We start from the raw sequence: 11607 nt of genomic DNA, 5'->3' as shown, positions 1-11607 counted from the left end.
GAAGTCAACTCTGCAGTCGATTGCCGCTTTGTCTACAACAGAAGCAGAATACATGGCAGCAGCGAAGGCGGTGAAAGAAGCTATATGGTTGAAAGGTTTAGTAGCGGAATTGAGTTTGGTTCGGCTGGAATCAACTCTTAGACGTGATAGTCAAAGTGCTATTCATCTAATGAAAAATCAGAGATTTCATGAGCGCACTAAACTCATTGATGTCACATTTTATTTTATTCAAGATGTTGTTGAAGAGGGAACTATCAAGGTCGTGAAGGTTATCACAGACGATAATGCTGCAGATATGTTGACCAAGATAGTCCCACTCGCTAAGTTTGCACACTACAAGGACTTAGCGGGGGTGTGCATCAACTGATGCAACTCCGAAGAGAACAGTTATTAGGTGGAGGTGGTATGTTCAACAATGGTTTGATTCTTCTTGTTTCTTACAACGGGGTTGCCCAGTAAGCTTAGAAGTTTTGGACAGAGTTGTTCACATGCATGCTCGAAACGCAAACCAAGGTAGAGATTGAAGGTGTTGGTTTATGTTTATTCAACAATGCCACGACAATTGGAAGAGTTGGTGTGGATGCTAGGAGGAAGCTTCCTCCTTTGATGTCACCCATGACATCAAGAGGAGGTAGTTTGATGTCACCAATGACATCAAGAGGAGGTCTTTACCTCTATAAATAGATGTACTCCTTCATTTGTAGAAACCATCCCAAAAGTAATACAACACATTGTAGTGAGTAGAGAGTTAAGAGAGAAATTCTCTTAAGTGTAATTGGGAACTTTTCCCTTCTTTTGTTAATATTAAAAAGGCAACTGTTCTCTGGTGGACGTAGGATTATTTTGATCTGAACCATGTTAAATCTTGTGTTCTTTCTTTTACGTTTCCGCTAACACATATATTGAAGGACATGCTCTACACTTGTTTCTGGCACTCCCCGAGCATGGGGGACAGGACCAGCACCCAGCGCCTCACCTATCCTTGCGTACTTACTTGTAACTAGGGGACTCTAAACATATGATGTCATACTTTGTCCATGGGCCACATTGCAAGATAACTGCAAATGCTGACTCATTGTCAATATAAAACTGGGCCGACAAGGCCGTCATAACTATTATAGCTGACAAACCAACCAAATATGCATAAAAGGTCTGCAAGCCCAACATATTGCACTAACTGACAGGATATGTGTACAAGCCTCTACTTATGGATATACTATGATCGGAACAACTCTCCGACCTACTCATAACATATATACATATATATACAAGATGTACATAGGGCTCTAGACTCGGAAACTCCAAAAGGAATGGAGCTTACCGATCAAGCTGAACTCGGGCAACACTTATTGAAAAGGCCTACCCATTTGTCTGTCTGACCTGCACGCATGAAATGCCGCGCCCCCAAAAAAGGGACGTCGGTACAAAATAATGCACTGAGTATGTAAGGCAATATACTGAAAGCTGCAACTGAACAGATAATATAATAATTGCAAGTAGCTGGAAGTCAAAGATAATCTAAAGATATGCTTACCTACTGATACTAACTCAACTCTCTTAATATAGTAAGCAAAATAGTTGTCCAGCCCTATAAGGCTCGTTATATATATAACTGCTCTGCCATAGTAGGCTCGCTCATAGGCGCTCAGCCATACTAGGCTCTGTATCTCGACCAACTGGGCTCGCTTATAAGTGCTCGGCCACGGTAGGCTCGGTAAGTAACTTACCATTTGATCAGAGGTTGCCCAATAGGGGCATGCCCATCGATTATAGTTCGATGGTAATGAAAATACTGTAATACTATATATATAGACTCTCTACTCTCTTGATTGGATGAAGGAAAAACTCAACTGAATATGAATTCCCCATAAGGAGAATATGGTAATTTACAAAAATAGAGAAAATATACATAACTTGTGACACTAGTAGAATATATGCAAATTCCGGGATATCAATTTTTCTTTATGCCTCGTTATCAAACTTGTTTAATGACGAGATTGTTACAACCCATATCCACATGTGTTAGTTCATGCCATTTATTAGTTAACATAATTCCAAGAAGGAATTATCTTTGAGATGATAAGAAGTCAATCCTATTGGTCTTAAGTGATACAAGAGTGTATAAGGGTGATTAACAAGTATTAGAAGTTAAATGAATCAAGGATGTTGTAACTCGTATTTTCAGGTAAATCTAGCGGTGCTTAATACACTCAAGAGGTCATGTATTAAGGTATTTTAATCATATAATATCCGTATCATAAGTCTTGAAGTCAAACGAGTTATGAAACAAAAGTCGACAAAAGTTGTCGCAACTTAGGTTCATAATTTTACTTAAACATTAGGTCAAATGTTTCTAATCTTTTCTCATAATTTACAAGGAATTACGGGGTGATCTACCCACCAAATTAAAGATCTATGAGTCTAGTTTCCAACGCATTAAACCGTTCATCGATACGATCTCGGAGTAGAGAGATATTCGCGTTTTCGCGAGACTGCGCCAAGCACCTCTCTATGGGGCCCACTAAGGCGGTTTAAGATATTTGGACCTATATAGGATGCCTCCAACCCGTTTTAAGTCATTTATTCTCACTATTTTCAGACCTTAGAACCCTAGGAACATCCTCTCAAGGTTCTCTCAAGATTCAAGACCCAAAAAAGGGCAAACAACACAAATCAAGTGTCGGGAATTCCGTGGCGCTAGTAAGTCTCTTGTTCTTCTTGTTGTTGCTCATTTTTGTGTCGTTCCAGCTCATGTGGGAGGTTGTTTTAAAGGGTTTATGTTCTGTAAATACTCCCTCATGTTCTTAATATCAATCCTAGGTGATTTCAAGCCTTCTAAAGTGATTCTAGTGCCGAAAAACACTAATTGATCGCTAGTTTCGCTTTTTTGTTGTTGTGGCAGCATTGGAGGGATATTTCATGGAAATTTAAGGTCAAATTGGAGTTGTTCTTTCTGTATAAAGGTAAGGAACCTCTTACTCTATATGTATTTAAGATTATCCAAGTTGCGGCTAAGCCATTGAAGCTAGAACTTGTGAGATATATATCGAAAGGCTTGGTAGTAATGTTATTGTTTTGTGGACTGTTTTGCGTTGCTGTTGGGCTGCATATTTTACTACTGTTTTGTGGAGTTTTGGAGGAGTAAGGGTGTGTAGAAACACCATATATATGTAGTGTTGTGGGATGATAGTTATTCGTATCATTTTCGGGTCGTTTGACACGACTACGGTGGTCGTCGTATGTATGGAGTGATTAGGCTATACATGGACTATTTTGGGAGGCTCAATATGTTTATTATTGATGTTGTTTGGGCTGTTTGGTGATTGTTTTGAATGGTGTGAAGTCATATATATAGGGGAGGTGCTGTCCGTTTCATCGTAAAATAGGTTGTGGTCGATACATAATAGTTATGACGCTTAAATGATAACGATAGTATCGTTTCTCTTATTGTAGACTAAGGAGTTTTGACAATTGCATAGCTTGAGATTGGGGAAGTATATACAAGGTATGTGAGGCTATCCCTTTCCTTCTTTTGCACGACTCCGATTGTACATAATGTAATGAACGAGCTTCCAAGATACTCTACTCTTAGAAGCTAGCAGTACTTACATTGTTTTCCCTCTTATGGAACGATTGATGTTAATGTTGCTTCTCTTATTCTTATGTTATCAATGTTGTTGGTACTTCCTGATTCTTATAAGGTTCATAGTGAAGAGTTAGTCCTAATAACGTGTATAGAGGATACCGACCTTACGTCACTCCGAAAGGTTTAGAATGTGATTCCATGAGTCGAGCATGCATTATATATATGTATCTATTTTACTCTACCGAGCCACGCTATAGTTGGCCGGGTACGACACCTATTGTGCAACCACTGATCAGTTGGGTTTTACCGAGCTCCACGTGGCCGGGTACGATTCTACCGAGCCTATTATGGCCGGGTACGATATGATGATGATGATGCCCACAGAGGCGAATGCTTTAAAGGTTTATGTATTTATACATATGTATCATGCATTTCATGTAAGTAGCCCTCAGAGGTACTAAGATGTTACAGGTTGTATATTCTCTATCCTTGCTTACATTACTGATCGTATTTATGGTTCCTTGCCTTACATACTCAGTACTTTATTCGTACTGACGTCCTTTTATTTGTGGACGCTGCATGTCGTGCTACAGGTCCTGATAGATAGACAGGTGCAGCTCCCCCACCACAGTAGGTTGTCCAGTTCAGCGGTGATTGGCGAGATCCCTTCTCCGGACTTGCCTTGGTCTTGGTATGCATTTTTGTTATAGACATTATGGGTATGTCGGGGCCCTGTTCCGGCAATGTTGCAACACTTATGCTCATTTAGAGGCTCATAGACAAGTGTCGACTCATGTATAGTTTGGTATGCCTTGTCGGCTGGTTTTTGTTATATAGTCTTTCATAGTAGCATGGTAGCTCATACCTTATATGTAGTTTCTTGATTGTCTGGTCATCCCCTGCTATGTATGTTCATGCCGTCATATTTTATTGCTGGTTGTCCATGATCTAGGTCTACCATTTATATTGATCTCGTCAGCCCTAAAAGATAATAATGAAGGTTAGATGAAATGTACGTTGGTGCTCGGCAAGTGTGGTCGGGTGCTAGTCATGGCCCTTCAGTTTGGGTCGTGACAAACTTGGTATCAGAGCAAGTCTGTCCTAGGGGTTGTCTATGAGCCGTGTCTAGTAGAGTCTTGATTATGGATGTGTAGCGCGCCACATTTATAATCAGGAGGCTACATGACATCTAGGGTTGTTACCTTCTTCCTGAATCTAGATCGTGCGTAGAGTTGAGTCGTAAGTGTTTGTCTCTAATATTCACCTTGTTTTCTTTCAGCGATGCCTTCGTCTAGGAAGAAAACAATTAGTACATGGCTTGATACAGCTGCGGGAGAGGGTACCAGTCAGGTGCCCCAAGCCAGAGCAGGCCAAAGTGAGGCTCATAGTGAGATGCCGTCTCATACCTCATCTACCCCGTCTCCTCCAGAGGTTATTAGGAGGCACCCAGCACCTCCAATTCCTCCGTCTGGCACTACAGACCAGGATATGCGGAGTGCTTTGCAGTTATTGACTAGCTTGGTAGCTGCTCAGGCTCAGAGGCAGAATACAGGTGCTGCTGAGAAACCAGTTAGTACAAGAGTTCGTGATTTTATTAATTTAGACCCTCCAGTGTTTACCGGATCAGACCCCAAGGAGGACCCACAGACTTTTATTGACCAGGTTCATCGTACACTTCGGGTTATGCATGTTAGTGATACAGAGGCAGTAGAGTTGGCTTCTTATCGGCTACGGGATTTAGCGGTTCTCTGGTATGATAGTTGGGAGAGATCCAGGGGTCCGAACCCTCCTCCAGCTGTGTGGAAGGAATTTTCTGAGGCCTTTCTTCGTCACTACTTGCCAGTTGAGATACGACGAGCTAGAGCTGATAAGTTCTTGAACCTTAGACAAGGTAATATGAGTGTGCGAGAGTACAGTATGCAGTTTGATTCTTTGGCAAGGTATGCTCCCCATATGGTGGCCGAGATGAGTGATAGGGTGCATATGTTCGTGAATGGGTTGGGACCACATCTGATAAATGAGTGTACGACAGCCTCCTTGGTGGAGGGCATGGATATTTCCCGTATTCAAGCTTATGCCCAGACCCTAGAGGATCGTAAGCGCCAGCAGAGGGCAGTTAGGGAGCAGGATAGGGGCCAGCATAAGAGGGCGAGATTTGCAGGGTATTCTGATGACTTCAGAGGCCGCATCAGGCCACAGTTTTCGAGGAGTTCGGCGCCACCTGTAGCTAGTGCTCCTCCACAGTTTCAGAGGCCTCGATATGATCGATCCTATTCTGGTCCAGGTCAGAGTTCGCGGGCATATGACTCGCAACATCATAGGGATACTAGTCAGATGAGACCCCCAACACCATATTGTGATCAGTGCGGCAAAGCCCACTTTGGACTGTGTCGTCGAGGTTCTAATGCATGCTATTCATGCGGACAGCCTGGCCATATGATACGGGATTGTCCTAACAGACGAGGTGATGGTATGACTCTGCCAACTGGATCTGTGTCTGGTTCTTCCTTATCAGTTCGACCTCCAGCACGGGGTTTTCAGTAGTCGACAGGTCGTGGTAGGGGTAGAGGTGCAGTGCCGAGTTCGAGTGGTGCTCAAAATCGAACCTATGCTCTAGTAGGTCGACAGGATCTCGAGTCGTCTCCAGATGTTGTTACAGGTATTATATCTGTGTTTTCTTATGATGTATATGCGCTGATTGATCCGGGATCTACATTATCATATGTTACACCCTTTGTGGCTAATAAGTTTGGCATTGAACCTGAATTGATAAGTAAACCCCTTGCGGTATCTACTCCGATAGGAGATTCTGTGATTGCTAGAAGGGTATATAGAGGTTGCACTATGATGATTTGTAGTCGTCAAACCTCGGCAAATTTATTTGAGTTAGAAATGGTTGATTTTGATGTGATAATGGGAATGGACTGGTTGGCCTCATGCTATGCAAATGTTGACTGTCGTACGAAGATGGTTAGGTTCCAATTTCCGGGTGAACCCGTCATTGAATGGAAAGGGAACATTGCTACACCGAAAGGTAGGTTTATTTCCTATCTTAAGGCAAGGAAAATGATCTCAAAAGGTTACATTTATCATCTCGTTCACGTTAGGGATGCGGAGGCGAAGCCACCTACTCTATAATCAATCCCCGTAGTCAACAAATTTCCAGATGTTTTCCCAGATGAACTCCCAGGCCTTCCTCCTGAAAGGGAGATTGAGTTTAGCATTGATGTGTTGCCTGACACTCAACCGATCTCTATCCCTCCATACAGAATGGCCCCGGCAGAGTTGCGAGAGTTGAAGGTGCAGTTGAAGGACTTGCTAGATAAGGGCTTCATTAGGCCTAGCACTTCACCTTGGCGTGCACCAGTCCTATTCGTGCGGAAGAAAGACGGGTCGTTACGGATGTGTATCGACTATCGACAGTTGAATAAGTCTACTATAAAGAACAAGTATCCACTTCCAAGAATTGATGACCTATTTGACCAACTCCAGGGTGCCAAGTATTTCTCCAAGATTGATTTACGTTCAGGGTATCATCAGGTGAGGGTTAAGGAGAAGGATATTCCAAAGACGGCCTTCCGGACAAGATACGGGCACTTTGAGTTCTTGGTGATGTCATTCGGGCTAACTGTCATGGGCTTCTTTCCAGACACGCCCCATGACCCCTTGGCCGCACCCCATGGCGGCCTAGCAAGCCTCACAATGCCTAACGCCATGGTCGGCCCCGTGGTCTTGGCTGCGCCAAGTGACAAGCGCGGATGCGCCTCTGTCGCCCCACCGATGCCTCTCGCCCAGCGCCCAAGGGCTGGCCAATGACAACAGCGCCGCGCGCCCTGACAATGCCGCGCGCGCAGATCCTGATGCCTCGCCAGAGCCTAGCTACTGGCCCATTCCAACAGCGCCTCGCACACAGACCCTGATGCCAAGCACCAGTGCCCAGCCTTAGTCCAGCACATCAAGCGCGCCCACAGCAACGCGTGCGCAGACCCTGATTGGCAAGACAAAGTTGCTGCCATCGTACTTAATTTTACCTTGTAATAATCTAAGTCATTTTCATTGTAATCATAGGCTAGTTTACATCATTTTCATTTTAGTGTGCTTCTACAACTTTATTAGGGCTAGTCATGTAATGTTGGTTTATTTTTTTTAAGCATTATTAAGGGGGACCAAACAATCAAACATTTTCAAGCAAGCATTTTCTGGTGTCTCTCCCCCTCGACACCGCATCATTGTAATCATCATTTTCAGTCATCAATAAAATCATCATCATCATTCAAAACCCAATTCTCTCTCAGCTTCCGCAATTTGCTCACGACATTGGTTTTCCCGCACGGCACTGACAATCTAGTCTAGCGTGCGGCGAGGACCTCATTGGCGGACAGCAACCGCACTGACATCGGTTGCTTAGCCTTACGTTGCCCTTCCAAAGATCATCAGGAAGGCGTTGCGTAACAGTTGGTATCAGAGCCTAGGCTCGACATCGGACGAGGGAACATTTGCCATCATCACCATTTCTGACCATGGTGAATCATGGGGAGCGTCTAGCATCCCTAGAAGAGACGGTTGACCGATTACGACCCATCGTAGAAACGGTGCCTGATCAAAGCAACAACCTAGTGCAAAGGTTGGACGACCTGGACCGCCGAATGCGGCAGGCCGAAAATGACATTGCAAACATCAGTCGTGACTCCGACGAGGACCGACAAACGGCAGCCATCGAAACTGCCAATATTCATGGCAAATTTGAGGACCTCCAACAGGAGCGTGCCGACGATTTAGCCCATCAGCAACATGAGGCAGACAGACTAACTGCCATGCAGCAAACCATAAACGACTTGACTGACAAGCTCAACGTTGTCAATGCTGCCTTACAGAGCCTACTTCGAGAAGGCGACCATCACATCAGGGGTGCAGCAAACCTCACCCCCATTCCACAAAAGCTTAAGATACCGGAGCCAAAGCCATACGACGGATCCCGGGATGCTAAAGAAGTGGAAAACTTCATCTTCGACATCGAACAATACTTCGATGCCGTGGGCCATTTGGAGGAATCCAAAAAGGTAGCGACTGCTGCCATGTATCTTCAGGGCGATGCCAAACTTTGGTGGCGGGTCAAATACGAAGCCATCAAGGCCGGTGAAGATACTCTTCAGACATGGGACGGAGTTAAAGGTAGCCATACGCCTGCAATTCTTCCCCGAAAATGTGGAATACAATGCAAGGAGAAAACTACGAGAACTCCGCCACACCAGATCAGTGCGCGAGTACGTTCGCGAATTCTCCGCACTCATGCTAAACATACGCGACATGGGGGACAAAGACAAACTATTCGCATTCATAGAAGGTTTGAAACCTCATGTCCGTATGGAACTACAGAGACAACGGGTAGACACCCTGCCGAAGGCCATTCAAGCTGCAGAATGCCTTGGCGATTATCATTTGGGAACTCAGAACGACAGGCCCCAGCCGTCTGTCAGAGGGGGATTCAACGGGCACCATCCCAGTAATGGTGGCCCAAGAAAAAGTGGGGGAGATCGGAGTGCATCCAAAACTAAGACTCCTCCCTCTAACAACAACAGTGCTGCATCCATCAACAACAATCAGGGGAGAAAGCCTCCCTCAGAATGCCGTCATTGCGGCGGGGCACATTGGAACAATAAATGCCCAAACATCAAGGTCATTGCTCATCAGACGGTCGAGGATGAGCTAGACGCATCAGACACATCAGAAGACGGCCAGGTACGCGACTTCAATGCAATTGTTGGCTCTATCCCACATGCCTTAGCGGGGACCAGTGCATGTCCTCCTAAGAAAACATCAGTCCTGATCACCAAGAAAGGGAAATAAAAGATGGACGAGAGACCTCCTAAACAAGCAAGGACCCTAATGTTCGTCGAATTGAAAATTAACGGCAAGCCCTTTCACACATTGATAGACACAGGTGCCACCCACAACTACTTGTCATCAACGCAAGTAGGGTGCCTAGGTCTTGTTGTGCAAAAGAGCAAAGGCCGCATCAAGGCTATCAACTCACCACCCCAGACATTGGGTGGAACAGCTACAAATGTCCCAGTGAAACTTGGCCCATACAAAGGAAGAGTCGACCTGCGCATCGCAATCATAGATGACTTCGACATCATAGTGGTTTTGGAGTTCATGAGGCAAACCAACACCTTACCGGTACCATATGCCAACATGCTCCTGATGATGGGAGAAAAAGGGTCCAAGCCATGCAGTTGGAGAAGGTAGTCAACAAACATGAACCCCTGGTTCCGGCTACCCTTCGCAGCAACAATCAACCATCATGTCATCGGCTCCAAAAGACTGGTGACGCTCCTCATCGTGTGAAGACTTGTCAGCCATGCCACAAGGACAAGTCGGATCACTCATCACAGACGGGACCCTCGCAGCCATTACATGTCCCTCAGAGACCATGGGAAAGTGTTTCCCTCAGATTCATCACGGGATTGCCCCAAGTCGGCAATCTTGCATCCATCATGGTTGTCATAGATCAGTTCTCAAACTATGCAACTTTCATAGCAGCCCCGCAAGATGCATCAGCAGAAGATACAGCTCGACTCTTCTTCTCGCACATTGTCAAACATTGGGGCCTGCCCAAAGACATTGTTAGTAGGCGCGAGTTATGCTTTACTAGCAACTTTTGGACCCATCTCTTCAGGTGCTTTGGGTCAACATTGAGTCACAACTCAGACATCCATCCACCATCGGATGGCCAGACAGAACGGTTCGATGACATGCTGGAGGAATATCTCCGGAACTTTGCAACCGGATCACAGAAGCATTGGGTGAAGCTCCTGGATCCAGTCTTCCATGTCAGCTGCATGAAATCATTGCGTCGCCATAACAGCAAGCTCACAGAACAGAGGGGCGTAGACCTCCCATCCAACAAACATCAGAATCATCATCATCATCATCATCATCATCATAAGGCTCCGGGGAAGGCGCCAACTCAGGTGGGGAAGAATGTCATGGGCTGCTTTCCATACACGCCCCATGACCCCTTGGCCGCGCCCCATGGCAGCCTAGCAAGCCTCAGAATGCCTAGCGCCATGGTCGGCCTCGTGGTCTTGGCTGCACCAAGTGACAAGCGCGCATGCGCCTCTGACGCCCCACCGATGCCTTTCGCCAGCGCCCAAGGGCTGGCCAATGACAACAGCACCGCGCGCCCTGACAATGCCGCGCGCGCAGATCCTGATGCCTCGCCAGCGCCCAGCTGCAGGCCCATTCCAACAACGCCTCGCACATAGACCCTGATGCCAAGCACCAGTGCCCAGCCTCAGGCCAGCACATCAAGTGTCGCGCGCGCCCACAGCAACGCACGCGCAGACCCTGACCCGCAAGACAAAGTTGCTGCCATCGGACTTAGTTTTACCTTGTAATAATCTAAGTCCTTTTCATTGTAATCATAGGCTAGTTTACATCATTTTCATTTCAGTGTGCTTCTACAGCTTTATTAGGACTAGTCTTGTAATGTTGGTTTATTTTTTTTAAGCATTATTAAGGGGGACCAAACAATCAAACATTTTCAAGCAAGCATTTTCTGGTGTCTCTCCCCCTCGACACCGCATCATTGTAATCAGCATTTTCATTCATCAATAAAATCATCATCATCATTCAAAACCCAATTCTCTCTCAGCTTCCGCAATTTGCTCACGACATTGATTTACGTTCAGGGTATCATCAGGTGAGGGTTAGGGAGAAGGATATTCCAAAGACGGCCTTCCGGACAAGATATGGGCACTTTGAGTTCTTGGTGATGTCGTTCGGGCTAACAAATGCCCCAGCAGCTTTTATGGATCTCATGAATACTATATTCAGGCCCTATCTTGATGTGTTCGTGATTGTATTCATTGATGACATTCTAGTATATTCTCGTTCGGAGGCGGAACATGCGGGCCACTTGCGGATAGTATTACAGACGCTTCAGGATCGTAAGTTATATGCTAAGCTCTCCAAATGTGAATTTTGGCTGAACTCAGTAGCGTTCCTTGGCCATGTGA

The sequence above is a fragment of the Nicotiana sylvestris genome, chromosome 8 (genome assembly GCF_000393655.2).
Source record: "Nicotiana sylvestris chromosome 8, ASM39365v2, whole genome shotgun sequence".
Classification (NCBI taxonomy): Eukaryota; Viridiplantae; Streptophyta; class Magnoliopsida; order Solanales; family Solanaceae; genus Nicotiana; species Nicotiana sylvestris.
The sequence above is the reverse complement of the archived record's forward strand: the minus strand, read 5'-3'. Positions refer to the sequence as shown.